At 43.7% G+C, this 22,412-nt stretch overlaps 1 pseudogene; it reads left to right on the forward strand.

Moving 5' to 3' along the window:
- Positions 1-22,412, forward strand: part of LOC122421271 — a 28,086-nt pseudogene that overhangs the window by 2,211 nt on the left and 3,463 nt on the right.

Raw genomic sequence — 22,412 nt, forward strand, 5'->3', positions numbered from 1 at the left:
ATAAGATACTTGTTCTCTTTCTTACTTCACTTCCTTTGATAATCTAGGTCCATCCATGTTGCTGCAAATGGCATTACTTTGTTCTTTTTTATGGCTAAGTAATATTTCACTGTATACATACACCATATCTTCTTTCCCAAGCCTCTGTCAATGGACACGTACGTTGCTTCTGTTTCTTCCTTATTGTGAATAGTGCTGCAATCAACATTAGGGTGCAAGAATCTTTTCTTTTAAAAAAAAAAGACTTTTAACACAGTTCCCAGTACAGTTTAATAATAAGTGCCAAATGGGTTTTCAAAAAGCAGTTTTCAAAGTAAGGATAGATAATGATCATTAGTACTTTGGAAGGTGCAGTGAAAGAGTTGCTCCTTAAGGGACTTCTTTTTTAAAAAAAAAAAATTAATTGTTGGTCGAGCTGAGTCTTTGAGGCAGCTTGTGGGCTCTCTTTAGCTGCAGAGAGCAGGGGCCACTCTCTAGTTGAGTTGTGTGGGATTCGCATTGTGGTGGCTCCTCTTGTTGAGGAGAACAGGCTCTAGGCATATGGACTTCAGTAGTTGTGGTACATGAACTTAGCTGCTCTGCAGCATGTGGAATCCTCCCGGGCCAGGGATCAAACTTGTGTTCCCTGCAGTGGCAGGAGGATTCTTATCCACTGTACCATAGGGAAGCCCTGCATTATTTTTCTAATTCACTTTATATTGGAGTATAGTTGAGTTAGGATGTTTTGTTAGTTTCTGCTGTATAGCAAAGTGAATCAATGATGCATATAGATATATCCACTCTTTTTATGGTCTTCCCTAATGGCTCAGACAATAAAGAATCTGCCTGCAATGTGGGAACCCAGGTTCAATCTCTGGTTTGGGAGATCCCCTGGAAAAGGGAATGGCAGTCCACTCCAATATTCCTGCCTGAAAAATCCCACAGAGGAGCCTGGTGGGCTATAGTCCATGGGATCACAAATAGTTGGACATGACTGAGTGACTAGCACACACACACTCTTTTTAAGATTCTTTTCCCATATAAGTCACTATAGAGTATTGAGACAAGTCCCCTGTGCTATATGATAAGTTCTTATTAGTTATCTATTTTGTATATATCAATGTATATATGTTAATCCCAATCTCCCTTCTTTTACCCTTGGTTACTGTAAGTTTGTCTTTTTGTATTTGTGACTATTTCTGTTTCACAATTTTAGTTAATTTTTTACTGGAGTATAGTTGGCTTCTAATGGCATGCTGGTTTTTGGTGCACAGCACAGTGAATCAGCCACACACACACATATATGTATATCCACTCTCCTTTAGACTCCATTCCCATACTGGTCATTGCAGAGAACTGAGTAGAATTCTCTGTTATGCAGTAAGTTCTTATCAGTTATCTATTTTGCATATAATCCTGAGTATATGTCAAACCAGCCTCCCAAGTTATCCTCCCCCACTTTCCCTCTAGGTAACCATAAGTTTGTTTTCTACATCTGTGACTCAATTACTGTTTCTAGATAGGTTTTTTGGTACCATTTTTTTTAGATTCCACATATATGTGATACCATATATTTGCCTTTTCTATCTGCCTTACTTCACTCAGTTTGACAATCCCAAGTCCATCTGTGTCAGTGCAAATGGCATTACTTCGTTCTCTTTTATGGCTGAGTAACTGTCCATTGTATATATGTACCATATCCTTTTTATCCACTTCTCTATTGGTGGACATTTAGGTTGCTTCCATGTCCTGGCTATTGTAAATACTGCTGCTATAAACACTGGGGTGCATATATCTTTTTGAATTATGGTTTTCTCCAGACATATGCATAGGAGAGGGATGGCTGGGTCATATGGAAACTCTATTTTTAGTATTTTTTAAGAACATCCATTCTATTCTCTATAGTGGCTGCATCATAGCAGCTACACCAATAGCATAGGAGGGTTTCCTTTGGAGAGAGAGATTCTGATAGACTTGAGACTTTGAGCTGTGGTCCTGTGTGGGTTGGAGAGGAGAGATTCTATAGCTTGGATGTGGGAGTCTCTGTAATTCTTAAATCCAAAGCTGGGAGGAATCTTAGAAAAGCCAAGAGAGGAGGATGCTTGGGGTCAGGTGATATATGTGAGGCTAGGAGGAGACCACAGAGTTCCAGTCTCTGCTCTTCCCTGATGGGGCTGCAGCCTGCAGGGTAGGCTAACTGGGAGGTGTGATCCAGGGGTGAGGTGGAGATCCTTCTCTTGAGTCAGAGAGTGAGACCTGGACTCTGCCCCCACAGCTGCGGCAGAAATATGGGGATGTCTTTATCTTTTACCTGGGGTTTTGGCCTGTTGTCATCCTGTGGGGGTACGAGGCAATGAGGGAGGCCCTGGTGGATCAGGCCGAGGCATTCTCTGGCTGAGGGCACGTCGCCATCATTGACCCTGTCTTCCAGGGAACAGGTGAGTGGGGGACGAGGGTGAGGATTATGGAGGGGAGGAGGGACCATCCCATGTGCCTTCAAAACCTTCCCTCCATGCCCCACCATCAGGTGTGGATTTTGCCAGTGGAAAGTCTTGGAAGGTTCTACAGCAATTCTCTGTCACCACCATGAAGGACTTTGGGATGGGGAAGTGGAGTATTGAGGAATGACTCAAGGAGGAACCTCACTGCCTGGTGGAGGAGCTTCAGAAATCCCAAGGTGAGTGTGGGCTGGGTGGAGGTGGGGATGAGATGGGGACAGGGAGGAGAGAGAGAGATGCAGAGACAGGTTCAGGAATAGAGAGAAGGGGACATAGACAGAAAAACAGAAAATGGTAGAGAGAGAGAGACGAAGTGAGACTAGCAGAGACACAGAGAAACAGGCAGAGAAAGCAGCCAGAATCATCAGAGACCAGAGATAGAGAGAAAACAAAAGACAGAGATACTGAGGACACTGGCAAAACGAACCCAGGAGCAGAAACTGCAAGAAAAAGCCGTACATCTACTACAAAGCCACAGTCATCAAGACAGTATGGTACTGGCACAAAGACAGAAATATAGACCAATGGAACAGAATAGAAAGCCCAGAGATAAATCCACGAACCTATGGACACCTTATCTTTGACAAAGGAGGCAAGAATTTACAATGGAAAAAAGACAACTTCTTCAAGAAGTGGTGCTGGGAAAACTGGTCAACCACTTGTAAAAGAATGAAACTAGAACACTTTCTAACACCATACACAAAAATAAACTCAAAATGGATTAAAGATCTAAATGTAAGACCAGAAACTATAAAACTCCTAGAGGAGAACATAGGCAAAACACTCTCCGACATAAATCACAGCAGGATCCTCTATGACCCACCTCCCAGAATATTGGAAATAAAAGCAAAACTAAACAAATGGGATCTAATTAAACTTAAAAGCTTTTGCACTACAAAGGAAACTAGAAGCAAGCTGAAAAGACAGTCCTCAGATTGGGAGAAAATAATAGCAAATGAAGCAGCAGACAAAGGATTAATCTCAAAAATATACAAGCAAGTCCTGCAGCTCAATTCCAGAAAAATAAATGACCCAATCAAAAAATGGGCCAAAGAACTAAACAGACATTTCTCCAAAGAAGACATACAGATGGCTAACAAACACATGAAAAGATGCTCAACATCACTCATTATTAGACAAATGCAAATCAAAACCACAATGAGGTACCACTACACGCCAGTCAGGATGGCTGCTATCCAAAAGTCTACAAGCAATAAATGCTGGAGAGGGTGTGGAAAAAAGGGAACCCTCTTACACTGTTGGTGGGAATGCAAACTAGTACAGCTGCTATGGGAAACAGCGTGGGGATTTCTTAAAAAACTGGAAATAGAACTGCCATATGACCCAGCAATCCCACTTCTGGGCATACACACTGAGGAAACCAGATCTGAAAGAGACACGTGCACCCCAATGTTCATCGCAGCACTGTTTATAATAGCCAGGACATGGAAGCAACCTAGATGCCCATCAGCAGACGAATGGATAAGGAAGCTGTGGTACATATACACCATGGAATATTACTGAGCCGTTAAAAAGAATTCATTTGAATCAGTTCTAATGAGATGGATGAACCTGGAGCCCATTATACAGAGTGAAGTAAGCCAGAAAGATAAAGATCATTACAACATACTAACACATATATGCAGAATTTAGAAAGATGGTAATGATAACCCTATATGCAAAACAGCAAAAGAGACACAGAAATACAGAACAGACTTTTGGACTCTGTGGGAGAAGGCGAGGGTGGGATGTTTCAAGAGAACAGCATGTATATTATCTATAGTGAAACAGATCACCAGCCCAGGTGGGATGCATGAGACAAGTGCTCGGGTCTGGTGCACTGGGAAGACCCAGAGGAATCGGGTGGAGAGGGAGGCGGGAGGGGGGATCGGAATGGGGAATACATGTAACTCCATGGCTGATTCATGTCAATGTATGACAAAACCCACTGCAATGTGAATTAATTAGCCTCCAACTAATAAAAATAATTGAGAAAATAAATAAATAAATGTTTCAAAATTTATGCCATCAAAATAAAAGTTTTACCTTCTTAAAAAACAAGCAAACAAAAAAGCCGTACAAAGATAAAGGTAAAGAGAGACATAGAGTCAGAGGAACACAGAATGTCAGTGAGGTCAAGGAGACAGGTCATAAAGGTAGATGGGGAGATGGAGAGAGAACAAAGATGGGGTGAGTCTGAAATAAAGAGTCAAAGATAAGACCAGAGAAAGTCAGCCCAAGACAGAGAGCAAGAAAAACAGCAAGAGACACAGATGTGGACATTCCTGAAGAGAAAAGGGGAGACAGAGAGGAACAATGAAAGCAAAGAAAAATGGATGAAAACCATCAAACAAGCTAGGCTGGCAACAGTCAGGTCAGTCTCCTAGAAAGGCAATGCAAGGGACCCCCATGACAGACCTCTCCTCCTCAGGGGCCTACCTGGATCCCCACTTCCTCTTTAACTCCATCACTGTGAACATCATCTCTCCCATCGTCTTCAGCGAGCACTTCCAGGACCCTCAATTATTACAGCTCCTACATTTAATGAATGAGGGCTCTGTCACTATCAGCTCCTTCTATACCAAGGTGAGGCTAAAGATTCCATGGTGGGCCAGGAATCAGGGTGGGTAGACCCTGGGAACAGGTCAGATGTTTTCTGTCCTGATCACCAAAGGCAGAAGGCATTGAGAGATTAGTTTTATGTGCTCACTCCAAGCCCTGACCCCTCCCAGGTGAAGTCATCCGTCAGTTTCGGTGTCAGAATCAGGCCTTGGACAGGATGGGCTTCGAGAGAAGAAACCTCAGCAGATGAGACAGTGACTGGAGCTGGATGCAGAGGTCCATGCAGCACTGTGTGTGTGTGTGTGTGTGTGTGTTTTCAGGTGTGTGTGTGTGTGTGTTTTCAGGTGGGAGGCACACCCTCCAAGTCTGCAGGGTAAATAATTGCCTTTGGATGTTGCTACGTGTGTAGCTCAGAACATCAACACTCACAGAACCAGCCCAGTGAATGCAATGGGTTCTGCGCCTTGTCTGCTGCCCTTTAGGTGTTTGAAATCTTCCCGGGCATCTTGAAATACTTTCCTGGCACACACACCCGCTTGTACAGCATGCTTCAAGAAGTGAAAGATTTTATCACTGAGAACATGGAGAGGCACCAGAAGATGCTGGATCCCAGTGGCCCTAAGGGCTTCATTGATTCCTTCCTGCTTCGCATGGACAAGGCAAGACCTGCCCCGGATGGGCGTTAGGGGTGGGAAACGGAGTGATGGAAACCGTATTGACATTGAACTAATATCTTTGGGTGTGACTACATGTTTTTTAAATGTTGAAATATTTCCTTAAGGATTACCAAGAAAGCCAAGATCCACAGTCCCCCACTATTTTTTCCTATGCCTCCCCAAGCCTTCCTCCCAGCAGCCTTTAAAGAGATGGTAATTAAGCAGTTAACATGTGTCCAGTAAGCTTTCTCTGAGACACAGCTCACTTCTTCCCCAGTTCTGACAGAGTCAAGTCTGTTCTGATTAGTCAGGCTCCGCGTATATTCAGATTGATAGAGACCAATGTCTATTCTGATTGGTGTAGGCCAATGTCTGTTCCGATTGGTGCAGGCCAACGTCTGTTCTGATTGGTGCAGGCCAACGTCTGTTCTGATTGGTGCAGGCCAACGTCTGTTCTGATTGGTGCAGGCCAATGTCTGTTCTGATTGGTCTGGGGCAGTGCCATGTGCTGTGCTGTGTTTAGTGGCTCAGTCGTGTCCGACTCTTTGTGACTCCAAGGACTGCAGCCCACCAGGCTCCTCTGTCCATGGGGATTCTCCAAGCAAGAATACTGGAGTGGGATGCCATGCCCTCCTCCAAGGGAATCTTCCCAACCCAGGTCTCCAGCATTGCAGGCGGATTCTTTACTGACTGAGCCACAGCGAAAGGCCAAGAATACTGGAGTGGGGAGCCTATCCCTTCTCCAGGGAATCTTCCTTACCCAGGAATCCAAGTGGGGTCTCCTGCATTGCAGGCAGATTCGTTACCAGCTGAGCTACCAGGGAAGCTTGGCAAGTGCCATACCACTTGTTATATGTCTTTATTCGCATCCCGGGAATGTCAGCTTCAAGGGCCAAACAGGAGTGCAATGACACCCAAAGACAGAAAAACAACAACACAAGAACAACAATATCAACAATTTAAACTCTACATTCATTGAACTTGAAAGTAAAAGTGTTAGTCGTTGAGTTGTGTCCAACTCTTTGTGATCCCATGGACTGTAGCCTGCTAGGCTCCTCAGATTGGAATTCTCCAGGCAAGAATACTGGAGTGGGTTGCTATTTCCTTCTGCAGAGGATATTCCTGACCCAGGTATCAAACCTGGGTCTCCCGCATTGCAGGCAGATTTTTTACCATCTGAGCTACTAGGGAAGCCCGTTGAGCTTATTATACATTATATCACGACAACCCACATGATGAACTAAGCGCATAGAATTTGTATTTCTTGCACAAAGACACACAGTTAATACATGGTAGGACCTGAGTTTGAAATCCAGAGCTTTGGCTCCAGAGCTCACCCTTTTAGTATCTTATTGGCCTTAGCTAGAGAAAAACAGATCAGGAAAAAGAATGACGGGCACAGAGGAACATGGTGCTGTTAGAGAGGGAAGAAGACCCTGAAAAGTGAATCTTCACAAGGCGAGACATTAAGAGGCATCCATCCCTGTCTCTAGGAGCGCTCAGATCCTGAGAGTGAGTTTCACCAGAAAAATCTTAACACGGTGCTCTCACTGTTCATTCCTGGCACAGAGACCTCCAGCGCCACTCTCAGCTATGGGTTTCTACTCCTTCTTAAGATTCCCGATGTCTTTAGGTGAGCTGCGCTTATGGGAGGTGGGGATGATGGAGGGGTGAGTGTCCCTGAGGCTGTATGGGAAGGTGGTCGTCTGATGGACTAAGACAGATAACTTTTGTCCTGAGTAGTCTGAAAAATAAAAAATCACTGCTATTAGGACTTATAATAAAAGCACAAAGCATTTGAAGTGGATTTTGCAAGTCTACGAAAGTACATGGTTCTTGACAGCTACTCTTTGAGGTTGTCTCTTTGAGTTTGATTTAAAAAACTTGACCTTTTGAAGTATATTGCCCATTTACAGCTAATTAAAGAGCCCCTCCATTCAAGTTAGTGGTCTGTAGATCAGACTTGGGGATGCTCTCATCTAGTCAGACACCGTTATTTCACAAAAATGAGTTTAAGGCCAGAGTGGGGAATGACATATATAAAATTACATAGCATGTGAGTGGGACAAAAAGAGAAGACACCAGTTTTACCTGCAACTCATTTTTAGCTGAAAAGAAAAAAATACATCCTGAAGTGTTGAATGAATTTCCACCCACCCATCTTTATCCAAGTTATCCTCATGTTGTAACAAGAGTGGAAACATTACAAAAGACTTCCCTCAAAGAAGCTTCTAACTTCCTTTTTGATGCTTTCATTAAGAAGGAATGGTAGCCTACCATCTTTAGTAAAGAATTTACAAGATCCTCCCATCAGTCAGCAGGTCATTTTTAGGTCACTTGGTTGAGTCCACTGTTAGGGATATTTATCGACATACCCTCCTCACAGCCTAACCATTCTCAGAGGAAGTTCAGGCAGAAATCGACAGAGTAATTGGTGCACACCGTCTCCCAGCACTGGAAGATCGGCCAAATATGCCTTATACAGATGCCGTCATCCATGAGATTCAGAGATTCAGTGACTCTGTCCCACTTGGCCTACTCCACTCTGTCATCAGGGACGCTCACTTCTGGGGATATTATCTCCGAAAGGCGAGACCAGAAGGGCCACAGAATATTGGTTGGAAGGTGTTGGTCACCTCCAGTCTTATGGTTCATGTCTGGTTCATGACTATAAGAAGAATTCTTATTTCCAGATTTTCGTGGGAGGGAGGGAGATTTTAGAAATAGAAAAGTCCTCTCCCTTTTGCTCTGTTGTATTTTTTTTTAACCTTTATGTTTGCTGAAAGATGTTATGTTTGCTGAAAAAAGTACCATGTACTTATTGAAACTTATTATACAGTTGACTGTTTTTATAATCTGTGTTATAATCTCTCCTTTATATGAACCCATATGTTTATATATACCTATATACACAATGATTGGTCCCTACTGCATCTGTTACTGTGCAATTTATGTGTCCAGCATTCATGTCACCTTCACCTCTGGTCTTTATGTCCATATCAATACAATTTGCAATTTGTGTGTGTGGCTTTCATTTTGAAATATAACCATACTTTGTAGTTATATTTTTCAGGTCAATGCCTATGTTCTAACTCTTATCTTTGTCCTTGATTATGTTGCTGTATATTGGTGTTTCTAGGTGTATCACCTAGATATCTAGGTGATCAGGTACATCTAGATACACCTGATATTGGTGTATCAAGTTGATATAATGTATCAATTTGCCCAATGAACAGCACCCATTTGATTCTATTCGGGCCCCAGTCCTGGAGTCAGCTTCTTATAGGGCTCTGTTGAGTCAGATGTGAACCTTTCAGTCGACAGATCATAAAGAAGACCCAGGGGTCTTGGGGATGAGGAGTCAGGGTGGTTGGTGAGGATACCTGGAGGGATGGGACACTCTTGACCAAGTAGGGCAGAATTATTTCAACATTCCTGCCACCAACTGTAGAGCCACACAGTAGGTGAAGCTCCTTATCTGCTGAGGATTCAGCCACTCTTTGTTGATGGCCATTTGGGCCCATTTGTCTTTGATGTCCTCTTAGGGCATTACTGTGTACCCCATCCTGAGCTCTGCCCTCCATGACCCACGCCACTTTGAGAAGCCAGATGCCTTCTACCCTGGCCACTTCCTGGATGCGCAGGGCAAGTCCAAGAAGCCACAAGTCTTCATTCCATCCTCCATAAGTAAGTCATGCTCTTTCTCCCCCATGGGAATGTCTGCTCACTCCCACTCTGTATGTGACTCTCTCTCTTGATCCAACTCCAAACCCTGTGTGAACAGTTTGGGAAAAGATGAGGAGTCTAAAGGAAAGAGAAAGCAAGACATCTTCAGAGATAAGAATAGTGTGAGGGGGGAGGATAGGGATGAGGTATGATGGGGAAGGAAAACAGAGACTCAGTCAGTGACAGAGATAAACTGAGAGACAGAAAAACATACTTGCACACAGAGAACAGACAAATAAATGATCCAGTATTATTGAGCACCTGTTATGTGGCAAGAATGGGGAATGTTTTTACATTACAATTTACAATTTTTCTTTCAAAATTAAAGACATTTCTCTCATTTTTATACAAAAAATGAAGTATGAAGTAAAAGTGAAAATCGTCTGTAATTCACCACTAAACCTGACCTATTATTAGTACTACAGAGGATGTCCTTTAATGGTTTTATTAATATTTGCTCACACACAAAGGTAGGTGGTGGATAGGTAAATAGATAATAGGTAGGTAACTTAATTAAAAGTGACAAGAAAGGAAGGGAACAGAAAGGAAGAAAAAGAACGAAAACTCCTTAATTTGTTTCTTGTTAGCTGATTTCATATTTAAAAATACAAGTAAGACTAGAGTGAGATATATGAGACACTTACGGCACAGAAATGTAAGGAATATTCAGTCCTAGGTTAACCCTGATTCAATATGCATTCCTAGGGTTATTCTGCTATCATCACTTATGAAATAATTCAGTTTTAGCCACTGACTTGAAATTCATCATATGTGAAGGGGCTGTTCTCCTCAGGTCTATTTCTGTTTTGGGGTTCTTTTTTTTTTTGTAATAATCCATATCCACACTGATTCTCTAATCTGTCTTTTTCAGCTATATAACATTCTTTGAATTATTAATATTATACCTATACATATATTTTAATATTTTCCAGGGGACATTACTCTTCCTTTATTTTTTGTAACACATTTTATTTTTCTTGAGTGTATCTTAGAATTATTTAGTCAAAGTCCCAAAATATCCCACTGGGATTCTACTTGGATTAACCTAAATTTGTATTTTGATTATGATGCTTTGCAAAATCTCCATTTTTGATAGTAATGGTTTAGTCGCTAAATCATGTCTGACTCTTGCAACCCTATGGACTGTAGCCTGCAAGGCTCCTCTGTCCATGGGATTCTCCAGGCAAAAAGACCAGAGTGGATTGCCATGCCATTCTCCAGATCTTCCCGGCCCAGGACCCAGGGATCTAACAGATGTCTCTTATGTTTCCTGCATTGGCAGACGGATTCTTTACCACGAGCACCACCTGAAGCCCATTTTTGATATGTCCTAGATCAAAGATAGTGTGTTCATTTAGTCCTTGTACCACTGGTGGCATCTTGAGCTTTTTTAAAAGTAGGTTTTGCATATTTTTTTACTAAATTTATTCCTAAGAAACACGGGAGAAGATTGTGGCTATTGTTTGTAGGACCTCTTTGTCAGCTCAGCTGTGGGCTGCTGTAACAAAATGCCGTAGACTGGGTAGCTTAAACAAAAGAAATTTATTTTCTCACAGTTCTGGAAGCCACAAGTCTGCAATCAGGGAGCCAGCATGGTCAGGTTCTTGTGAGGTCTCTCCTCCTGGTTTGCACACGGCCGCTGTCTTGCTGTGGACTCACATGCAGCCTATGGACCGTGGTCTCACTTCTTCTTCTAAGAACACTCTCCTCTCAGGGAGACCCCACCCTAATGAGCTAATTTAAACCTAATTACCTCCCAGATCCCTTCTTAAATTACCACTGTGGGCATTAGGACTGCAACATATAAATTTTGGGAGGACAGACTTCAGTCCAGAGCACTCTTCTAAAGGCATTTCAAATTGTTTTACTAAGTATGTCAGAAGTCCACTCATCTTTTGGGGCATGTATTTCTGTCATAATTGAACAAATTCCCTATATTACTTTTATACCTAACAATGTTTCATTTATTTTCCTGGATTTTCCTAATAACTGACGTTAGCAGCTGTAAATGATGATGTTTTGACTTGTTTCTTATGTTAAGTCACATGTCATGTTTTCCCTAATATCAAGGACTAGCACTTCTGGAATCATGTGAAGCAATAGCACTGATAGTGAGCAATCTTGTCCAAGTCCTAACTTTAAGGAGAATATTTTTATTTTCTCTATGAAACTGAATGCTGGCTATTGCCTATTCCAGATATTTTATGGCTACTCTACCATATATTTTTCTCAACTGTAAATCAAACTAAGGAAATTTTTTCCTCCATATTTTACAGTAAATTCTTTTTAAATTTTTAACCAAGATATTACACTGAGTAGTCTCAATAATCTTTTCAGCTCTTGTCAAGAGGATCAAATTGTCTTCCTCCTTTGATTGCTTAAAAAATAGTCGATGTCTCAGAGTTGAATCATTCTCTGTTGTAGAAGCAGAACAAGAGAGGCTGTGGGGGTGGGCAGGTTACTTGCTCAAGGCACGGTAGGAAGTCATGTTCTGTGGAGGTCAGGGCGCGGCTAAGCTGTGATAAACAGTCTGAACATCTCAACAACTTAAAATTAAAAGGTTATTATTTTCCTGTTCTGCAACATGCCCACCCCTGACCTTAACAGTCATGTAGAAATGAGGGCCAATGGGGACTCTCTCCTGACATATGAAGAAACAGGGAAAAATGCATGACATGCCTAAGTTTAGACCTCATTTCACCAGATAAAGAAAATCCCAGCCAAGTTCAATGTGGCAGAGAAGTTTATGCACCAAGAGATGTACTGTGAATACTTAATGAACAAACAGTAATGACCTTTGCCACACACACAAGGCTGCTCTCTGGGCTCCTTTCCTTCCCATGAGACTGCGGGTCAACAAGATGCAGTCGAAACTCTTGCTCAACCCAGGAACATGCTGGTCCCTCTGCTGGTTACTCTAGTGGACACAGCCTGTGCTGAAGTCGGTCGAGGATATTCAGGGTTCCACCTAGATGGACACATTGGTGATAGTTGACCCCACGTGGCAGGATGATGTGAGGAGTGGTCATGAGAGTCAGAAAAATGGGTGCAGAGGTGGGCAGGGTGTTATCTAAAATCTCTATCAAGCATGATGTGGGCATGACTAGACAGTACCTCCACGGGTTGGGGTGTGGGGATTGGGTCTGGGAGGCTGACTCTGTTGCCTGCTGATGGTGGGCAGGACCAGGGGGCTGGGAGGAGGGTCGAAGTGACCAGAAGAGTGCAGACACTCAGAAGCTTAGAGCAAAGACCATGTATCCACTGATTAGAAGTAGGTCTGTGTTTGATCAGCTAAGTCCCCACCTATACCAGGATGGGCCAGAGGTTTCAGCTCCCCTCTACCCATCTCTGGGAAGACCCTCTGGAGGAGGAAATGGCAACCCACTCCAATATTCTTGCTGGAAAATCCCAAGGAGAGAGGACTGTGGGGTTGTGAAGAGTTGGACACAACTTAACAAATAACCACCACCAACATAGAATCAGAAGTACTTGACATGTAAATCTATGTAAATGAGCATGCAAATATCCTTAGATTTTTGGGGTGGGGCCTGCAAGTGCTCTGCAGGGCTCCTCTCACTGACACCCTTTCCCTTACACCCGCAGGAAAATGCCTCTGTCTGGGTGAGAGTTTGGCCTGCTCCCAGCTCTTCCTCATCTTGACCTCCTCGCTGCAGAACTTCTCTTTGGGGTCTCCCAAGGCCGCTGAGGACATTGACCTCATGCCAAGGGTGAATGGGCTGGGGAGACTGCCCCTTGTGTTCCAGGTCAGCTTCCTTCTCCACAGGGGAGGGGGAAGGCAAGAAGAGGCTCAGATCCCCTCTGAGTCCTTGCATGCACCCCCCGCTCTCTGTCCAGAATTAACGTGTGCAGGCTCCTGACTCCTCCCTGCTCACTCTCTCCTGTGGAAAGTCTCTTCTGTGGTCTCTCCATCATCCAACCTGCTGTAGTCACCACTCATCCCCAGATGGCCTGTATTGTTTTTTTTTTTTCCAAGATTCTACTTTTTATTTTAGGGCATCTTTTTTTTTTTTTTTTTTACTGATTTTTTTTTTTTTTATTATTAGTTGGAGGCTAATTACTTCACAACATTTCAGTGGGTTTTGTCACACATTGATATGAATCAGCCATAGAGTTACAGGCATTCCCCATCCCGATCCCCCCTCCCACCTCCCTCTCCACCCTGCCTGTATTGTTGACTGAGGATATTTCAGGGTCAAGAAATACCTGCAATATATTAGTGTTACCACCCCACTAGCACAGTCTGGATAACTGAAGCCCCAAAGGAGGACAAGATTTAGACCCAGGCTTACCCAGGGCAGCAGCAGCAGCACCAGGTTCCCTGCCTCCCCTCTTGTCTCATTTACTCTGCTCACCCCTGCCCTCCTCCTTCCCCCTTGAATTGAAATGGCTAGTTCATCCCTCAATGCTGTTTTCCTGTGTGACCTCAAAATATCTCCCTCCCCTCTCTGATTTTATCCTTTAAAACCAGTGAGACCAAAATAAAGTTCTGTTCTCTCTGGCCAATGGCTGTCTGTGCTACCTTTGCTCTCTCTCTCTCTCTTTTAGGTAAATTCACATTTCTTAAATTTAACCATAACAATTTTAAGGTGTACACGTCAATGGTATTTAGTACAATCATGTTGTGTAACCATCAATTCTATCTATTCTGAAACATTTTCATCACCCCATAAAAAACTCCATGTCATTAAGATGTCAGTCCCCAGTTCTCTCCTCCAATTAACCCCTGACAACCATGACTATGTTTTTGGCTGTTATTTTTCAGATGAATTGATCAATTCTGGAAATTTCATATAAATGGCATCATACATGAAGTGATTGTTTCGGCTTTTTCATTTAGCTTAATGTTTTCAAGTTTCATTCACATTTTAGCAGGTATCAGTACTTCATTTCCTTCATGGCTGAATAGTATTGTGTTATGTGGAAATACTAGCTTTATGTATCCCTTCATCAGTGGATTAATGTTTGTTTCCACATTTTGGCTATTGTGAATAGAGTTGCTAGAAACATTTGTGTACCCGCTGCCCCATTTTTGTTTCACTCTGTATTGGGGTAATAGAAGGGAAGTGTTCTTCCATTTTTTTTTCCAGCAAGGCTTTACTGGGGTTCCTCCTGCATTATGGGTGACTGGGAACAAGTAACAGGTTCCCTTGCTGAACTGCTGACTAAGGGGGCCAAGTTTGTTCCTTATATGGGGTGAGGGTAGGGGTGTGTCCAGGGGTTAGGTTGTAGGGTTGGTTTAGGTGGTTTGCCAACTCCTCTGGTGAGAGTTGGATCATAAAGAAGGCTGAGGGCTGAAGAATTGATTCTTTTGAATTCTGGCACTAGAGAAGACGCTTGAGAGTCCCTTGGACAGCAAGGAGATCAAACCAGTCAATCCTAAGGGAGTGAAGTGAAAGTCACTCAGTTGTGTCTGACTCTTTGCGACCCCACGGACTGTACAGTCCATGGAATTCTCCAGTCCAGAATACTGGAGTGGGTAGCCTTTCCCTTCTCCAGGGCATCTTCCCAACTCAGGGATCAAAAACAGGTCTCCTGCATTGCAGGGGATTCTTTACTGGCTCAGCCACAAGGGAAGCCCAAGAATACTGGAAGGGGTAGCCTATTCCTTCTCCAGAGGATCTTCCCAACCCAGGAATCAAACTGGGGTCTCCTGCATTGCGGGTGGATTCTTTACCAACTGAGCTATCATGGAAGCCCAATCCTAAGGAAAATTAACCCTGAATATTCATTGGAAGGACTGATGCTGAAGCTTCAATACTTTGGCCACTTGATGCGAAGAGCCAACTCATTGAAAAAGGCCCTGATGCTGGGAAAGATGGAGGGCAAGAGGAGAAGGGGGTGTAAGAGGATGAGGTGGTGAGATAGTATCATTAACTCAATAGACATGAGTTTGAGCAAATTCCCAGAGATAGTGAATGACAGGGAAACCTGGTATGGTGCAGTTCATGGGGTTGCAAAGAGTCAGACATGACTTGGTGACTGAACAACAAATAGTTACTTTGTATTTTGTTGCCGGAGGAGAGGTGTGCCCAGGTGCAAGCACTGAGGTGAAGCATCCCAGATCCCAGGTTGTCCTCACTTCCCCTGACACACTCTAAACTGTTGTTCTTAAGGGGTCAGGGGCTGACTGTCTCCTCTTCTGAAATTTCTTCCTACTGGACAGACCCTAGCCTTCCCTAGCTGTGTAGAATCCCTCACTGAGTGTTCTAGGACCTGTAGAGACCTGGACCACTCTGCTGGAATGGGTTGATTTCCTTGAGTCATCATGAGGTTTAGTTCCAACTACTGGAGCCTAGAAGACACAAATTTAGCCAAACCTTTAAACAAACAGGGGCTGAAAAGGAGAAGAACAACAATAGCCTTGAAGGGTCTAGAAAGGAAAGGAACCACATTAACGTTAGAAGGGCTTCCTTAACTGTGGACCAGACAGGGAGGTGATGTCACCCCTTTCAAGAAGCCATTCTGCTTTGGTATATATTTTTGTTAATCTTGAGGTTCAAGTTTAATAGTTTCTCTATTTTTATAATGGGAGCTCTGGACCTATTGGTCCCAGATGTCCTTCTTGGACCAAAAATTCTTAGTCATAGGTTGACCACAGTAGAGTATGCAGCAGAGCATGAGACATTTGTAGTATGAGTCTGTATGACTGGGGGAAAAAGGGTTATAAGGAAATAAAAACCTCCTGCCAGCAAGTTTGTTAAACCTTGTAGGATCCTAGAGAACAAAGTAGAGAATCAGTTTTTAATTTTCTCTCCTATATAAATAAAAGGATTGATGGTTATTTGTCTGCTGAAGCCTAGCAGCTTGTTGTCAAATTTTTTCCATGTTTGTTTTCCACTGATACCTGGGTCGGGAAGATCCCCTGGAGAAGGATATGGCAACCTCTCCAGTATGCTTGCCTGGGAAATCCCATGGATAGAGAAGCCTGGAAGGCTACAGTCCATGGGGTCTCAAAGAGTTGGACATGACTCAGCAACTAAACACACACACACACACACACACACACACACACACACACACACACACACCCCTTTAATGGTCATCAGGTCTGTGGCTGTTTTCTTTGTTTCCTGACCTGCCCTGTTTTTTGTTCCCCTGGGTAATTTGTGAATTTTCCTTTTGGTGCCCACAGCAGGGAATAACTACTACTAGTTTTGGCTTTTGAACCCTTTCTATGAGCTGTAAAATCACAGGTCCATATTTTACAGGGGAACTTTTTGCATATAAAAAGTCCTCTTTGTTTTCAGATAGTAGCATGGGCATGTAAGACAAGGAAGGCATATTTTGAGTCTCCGTATATATTTATAATCTTTCCTTCCCCTAAGGTTAAGGCTCAGGTTGGGGCTATTAGCTCAGCCCTTTGGGATGAAGTATTACTGATAAAGGTTTTGCTTTTACAAAGTATAAGCGTTCATAAAAGCATGGCCTGCCCTCCCAACTCCATCTTTAAAGCAACTACTGACTTGAGTAAATCATTCCTCCTCAGGTTTTTCTATGGCCTGGTCAGTAAGATCAAACCCACAGGTGTAAACCTAGACAAGGGTTTCAAGGCAAGAATGTGTTAGTTCTGGGGCCTGAGCAGGTGTTAGCTTTGCTGGGTTGAGGATGTGGCAAGTTTTGAAGGTTATATCTGGGAAGTCAAGGAGTAAAGCCTGGTGTTTATTACTAAACAGCTAACGAATGGTGGCCTTTAATTTCCAGAATCCCTTGTACTTGATGAGGGATCTGGACTTCCAGTGGCTGTCCAAAGGTGGGCTTGTTTGCTTCTTCCATTAATAAAGCAGTGGCAGCTATCACCCAGATGCAGCCAGGCCATGGAATCCAGTTGTTTGGAAAAAACAGCCAATAGGCTTAGGAACTTCTAGCTTTCGTACAAGGACCCCCAGAGCAGTGCCCTGTTTTTCAGCTTCATACAAGATAAATGGTTTTTTAAATTGGGGAGTGCTATGTCTTTAAAAAAAAAAATTCTCCTGGGGACTTCCCTAGTGGTCCAGTGGTTAAGACTCTGTGCTTCCACTGCAGGGTGCAGGTTCAATTCATGGTCAGGGAACTAACATCCCATACAAAATTTTCTCCTAGATTAAAAAGTAACATGCTCCTCTTTTAAGGCAAAATAATAGGGACTTCCCTGGTGGTCCAGTGGTTTAGAATCCACCTGCCAATGCAGGAGACATGGGTTCGACTATTCTGGGAAGATCCATATGCCTTGGGGGCAACGAAGGGGGTGTGCCCTGGAGGGTGTGCCTCCAGGCAAGTCTACAACTATGGAGCTCTTGAGCTGCAACTACTGAGGTCAAGTTCCTGGAACCCATGCTGCACAACAAGAGAGGCCAGCGCAATGAGAAGCCTGAGCACCGCAACCAGAGAGTAGCCCCAACTTCCTGCAACTAGAGAAAAGTTGGCGCACAGCATGGAAGACCCAGCACCACCAAAAATAAATAAATAAATAATAAAAATAAAACAAAGTAATAAAGCTTCTCTTTCTCAACTAACCTGGAAATACTTCTATAGTACATTAAGCTAAAAGGTAAACTTGAGAAAAGTCTGCCTGGATGTTGTTCTCAACTGGGAGTGCGGGTCAGAGTCACATGAATGAATGTCGCAAATACAAATTCCCATGACCTCCTAGCAGAGAGTCAGATCTGGAAGAGCTGGAAGGAGGTTCAGGTGAGTATTTGCACAAGGCCAACACATGGTTTCATTTTTCTCCTCTCACAGGGAATCACAGAGAGGGGAAAAGTCTGGGAGGAGATCTGCCAAACAGTTAACCATGGTTATCTCTAGAAGGACAAGTGAAGGAGGAATTTTACATCAGACTTTATACAATTTTGCATATTTTTTTGCAATTGCAATTGTTGACAAGTTAGGTACTACATTTCTCTGTAAGCCAAGCGCAGAGATATGCTCTTAAGTACATAAATCGTCTTAAGTAGTCAGCAAATTTATCCTGTGTAACCATTATGTTATCAACATCTGACACAGCAAAGAAGATGCGAGAGACAGAGAGAGAGGCAGGGCAGAGGGTGGATGAGAAGGAGACACAGGGAGATGAGGAGAGGTGGGAAGGAGAGGGAGAGAGGTGGGGCAGAGACCAACAAAAAGACAGAGGAGGGGGGAAAGATGCGGAAAGAGAAAAATCTGAGAATAAGAGATCAAAGGAGACACAGAAGCAGTGAGTGAGGGCTCAGATACACAGAGACACAGAGGGAAACACAGACTCAGGGAGACGGAGACAGAGGCAGAGAGATGGAGAGAGAGACAGAGATCTCTTGTGAAGGTTCTGGGGGCCAGGAGGGCTGCCCTCCCTGTGACCTGCTAGCTGAGCCCCGGGAGGACCTCACGGCCCCTTCTCTCCCGCAGAGGCTCAAGTTCTACTCCGGCTTCTTGAAGCACCTTCCTGGCGCTCACAGGCAAGTCTACAAAAACCTGCAGGAAGTCAGCGCCTTCTTCGGCCACAGTGTGGGGAAGACCCATGAAACCCTGGACCCCAACTCGCCCCCACTGCTTCACCCTGCTCCTCCCAGACTTCATCGACTCCTACCCGCTCTGCTTGGGTACAGTGGGATTCCAGAGAGGCAATGGTGCATGGGAGGGGAGGAGAAAAAGACGCGGGGTGAGAAGGGAGGAGAAAGGAGTAGAAGAATCAGGTGAGGGGAAATTCTGAAGGGGAAAAACATTAGCAACTGGTGAAAAGAGCCACAGAGGCAGAAAGAAGCTGGGAGAGGAAGGGGGACAAATACACCAAAGAGGTGGTGAGATGGATTGAAACCAAGCAAGGCTGAGGTGGGAGAGAGATGGTTGAGCACAGAGGAAAGGAAAAAGGGCCAGACGGTTTGAGACCCAGAAAGAGGTGGAGGAACCCAGAGATACGTATATGCAGCAGGGCCCCAGCCTCTCCTGATGAGAACCCTGCCCTCTGGACCCAGGAGAAGCCCAACCCCATCAGCAAGTGCCACAAGAGCAACCTCATCCTCTCTGCTCTGTCGCTCTTCTTCCCTGGCCCTGAGACCACCAGCACCACACCCTGCTATGGATTCCTGTTCACACTCATATACCTGCAGTTGCAGGTGGGTGGACTGGGGACAGCCACTTGGAGAGGGGTGTTCTGATCCCTCTGGGGGCTGCAGAAATGGGTCTAGTGGTCTTCTGTGAACCAGAAAGGCAGTGTTCCTCTCTTATACCAGGAGTACTGTAGGGTTTCTTTCCCCCTTTGGCCGTGCCCTATAGCAAGAGGATCATATTTCCCTCACCAGGGATTGAACCCATGCCCCCTGCATTGGAAGCTCAAATGGAGGGGGACTACTGGACCACCAGGGAAGTTCTGGAGCACTGTAGGTTCTGAATGACTCCAAAACTAAGCCAGCCTGGTTGGTGGATGGATGAATGAAGAATCTGCCAATGTGGGGAGTTCCTTGGTGGTCCAGTGGTTAGGACTCAGTGCTTTCACTGTCTTGGCCCCAGGTTCAATCCCTGGCAGAGGAACTAAGATCCTGGAAGCAGAACAGCATGGCTAAAAAGAGAGAAAGAGAGAGAAGCTGTCCAGGTCTTTTCCTCCATCACTTAAGTATCGACCCATCCATTTATCCATCTGTCTATTCTTTCATTCATCAATTAAACTAATTCATCATCAGATTCTTTCATCTACAATTCATCTAAGGACATACACTTCCATTCTTTATTTGGATAAATTGATTCCTCTGTTGATCTTTTAAAATAATTATTCACTGAATGAATTGTCATCGATACATTGGTCCCTTTATTCATTCATTCATCCACATACTTTTCTAAAACTAGGTAATATACCTTAATCCTTCCATCATCCAGTTTTTCAATTCATCCTTGATCCAATCTATCTTTTGATTTATGTACTTAGTAATTGACTCCTTTATTCACTCCTTGTTTATATATCTATTATTCAGTCCATCTAACCACCCACTTATTCCTCTATTTATTCCTTTAAAACAACTTTATTCTTCCATAAATTTAACCATCCACCATTCATGTGGTTTACTGGTTAATCATGTTCATTTATTTATTTGTCTATGGATCATTTAGTAATAAATTATTAATTAATTGATCTTTGATAAGGAAATAATATATCCATTCATTAACATTCTTCTATTCATCAGTCTTTCCATTCACGAATTGACCCACTGCTTGATTGATTGATGTGTTCATTTATTTTTCCAGTTGTTTGTGGGTTAATTCACTGATCTGTTTTATTATTATATTCCTGAGGACCTAGCACATTGCCACATCTATAATACACACACAGTAAATATTAGTTCATCTTAGAGGAGGAGTTTCAACATGTTCATACCTTAAGTTCTCAGTCTGAAATTCTGAGCAAAACAGGGGTGCACATGTGTGTGCATACTTGCCTGTGCATGTTGGGAGAGTATTCATAACATTCATTAGATACCAGCGGGTGAGAAATCTTACAGTTTTCCCACTTTGCCTCCTGCCACAAGCTGGTTACTCAGAGGGGTGTCAATGATCTAACCATTTCCTATAGGTTTTTCCGGTTTCATTGGCCCAGAAATGAATGGGCCAATGTTCACAGAACACTGAACAGTGTTCCAACATAGAAAGCAGTGTTCCTGGAGAAATGTCTCTATAAACCAGGTTCACTGGTCCCAAGCTTCTGTGCAGAGAGAATCCACAAGGAGATTGACCAGGTGATTGGCTCATATCGCCCTCCAGCCCTGGATGACAGAGCCCAAAGGCCGTACACGGACACAGTCATCCATGAGATTCAGAGATTTGCAGACCTCATCCCCATTGGAGTGTCCCACATGGTCACTAAGGACACTTATTTCTGAGGGTACATCCTCCCCAAGATACAACACCTCGCTGGGCTCCCATATCTTTGTGTGAGCCTCCTACAACAACTCTTTTGGTTGGATCACTCACTCTTGTTTCATTATGTCTGGTGGTGGGTTGGAGAGGGAATGGAAGCATCTTTCAATCTTGTGACCCTCCCCTCAGGGCACAGCAGTCTATCCCATCCTGAGCTCTGCTCTCCATGATCCGGGTTACTTTGAAAAACCAGATGCCTTCAACCCTGACCACTTTCTGTTTGTTTGTGTTTGTTTCTTAAATTTTTGGGCCACTCTGGGGGGCATGTGGGATCTTGGTTCCCTGACTAGGGATTGAACTGGTGCCCCCTGCATTGGAAGTATAGAGTCTTAACCACTGCACTGCCAACATGGTCCCCCTGACCACATTCTGGATACCAATAAAAGTAGTCTGGACCTGCATTCCGGAGTACAGGTGCCATGGCCTCGTTGAGACAAACAGAGGTCTTAGTTCATGGGGCAGTTAGCTTACACCACTTGCTTTACCTGTATTCACCCATCTCATCTTCACTCCAAGCCTAGAAGGGGCTAGAAAAGTGAGATCACATTCAAAGGCACATCTTGGGAAGCTAGACCTTGGGCAATTACTTTTAACCTCTTGACTAGTGGGTTGCCATTTTCTCCTCCAGGGTATCTTCTAGACACAAGGATCTAACCTGCGTCTCTTCTGCATTGGGCAGGCAAATTCTTTATCACTGATCCACCTGGGAAGCTCCACACATATTGGTGTCAAATATCTGTTGAGCACTATGCTGATCCCGAATATTTTATTGGGGTTTGAAGGTAGTGCAGCAGGTAAGTCACATCGAAGCACAGTTTTTGCCACAGGAAATTTACAGTCCAGTAGGACGATGAGCATAAGTTATGGTCACAAAACAACCTATAATTAAATGACTGCTTGCAATATTTAAAACTGCTTGGCTAAAGTACGTGCTCAGAGAGCAACTCTTTTTTTTTTTTAACTTTTCATTTTTTTAATAATAATTTTCTTTCTTTTTTTCTTTCTTTTTTGGCCATACTGGGTCTTCCTTGATGCACAGGCTTTTCTCCAGTTGCGGCGAGCAGGGATAGCTGCAGTACTCAAGTTTCCCATCGTGCCGGCCTGTCTTGTT

Source organism: Cervus canadensis, chromosome 18 (assembly GCF_019320065.1).
Source record: "Cervus canadensis isolate Bull #8, Minnesota chromosome 18, ASM1932006v1, whole genome shotgun sequence".
NCBI lineage: Eukaryota > Metazoa > Chordata > Mammalia > Artiodactyla > Cervidae > Cervus > Cervus canadensis.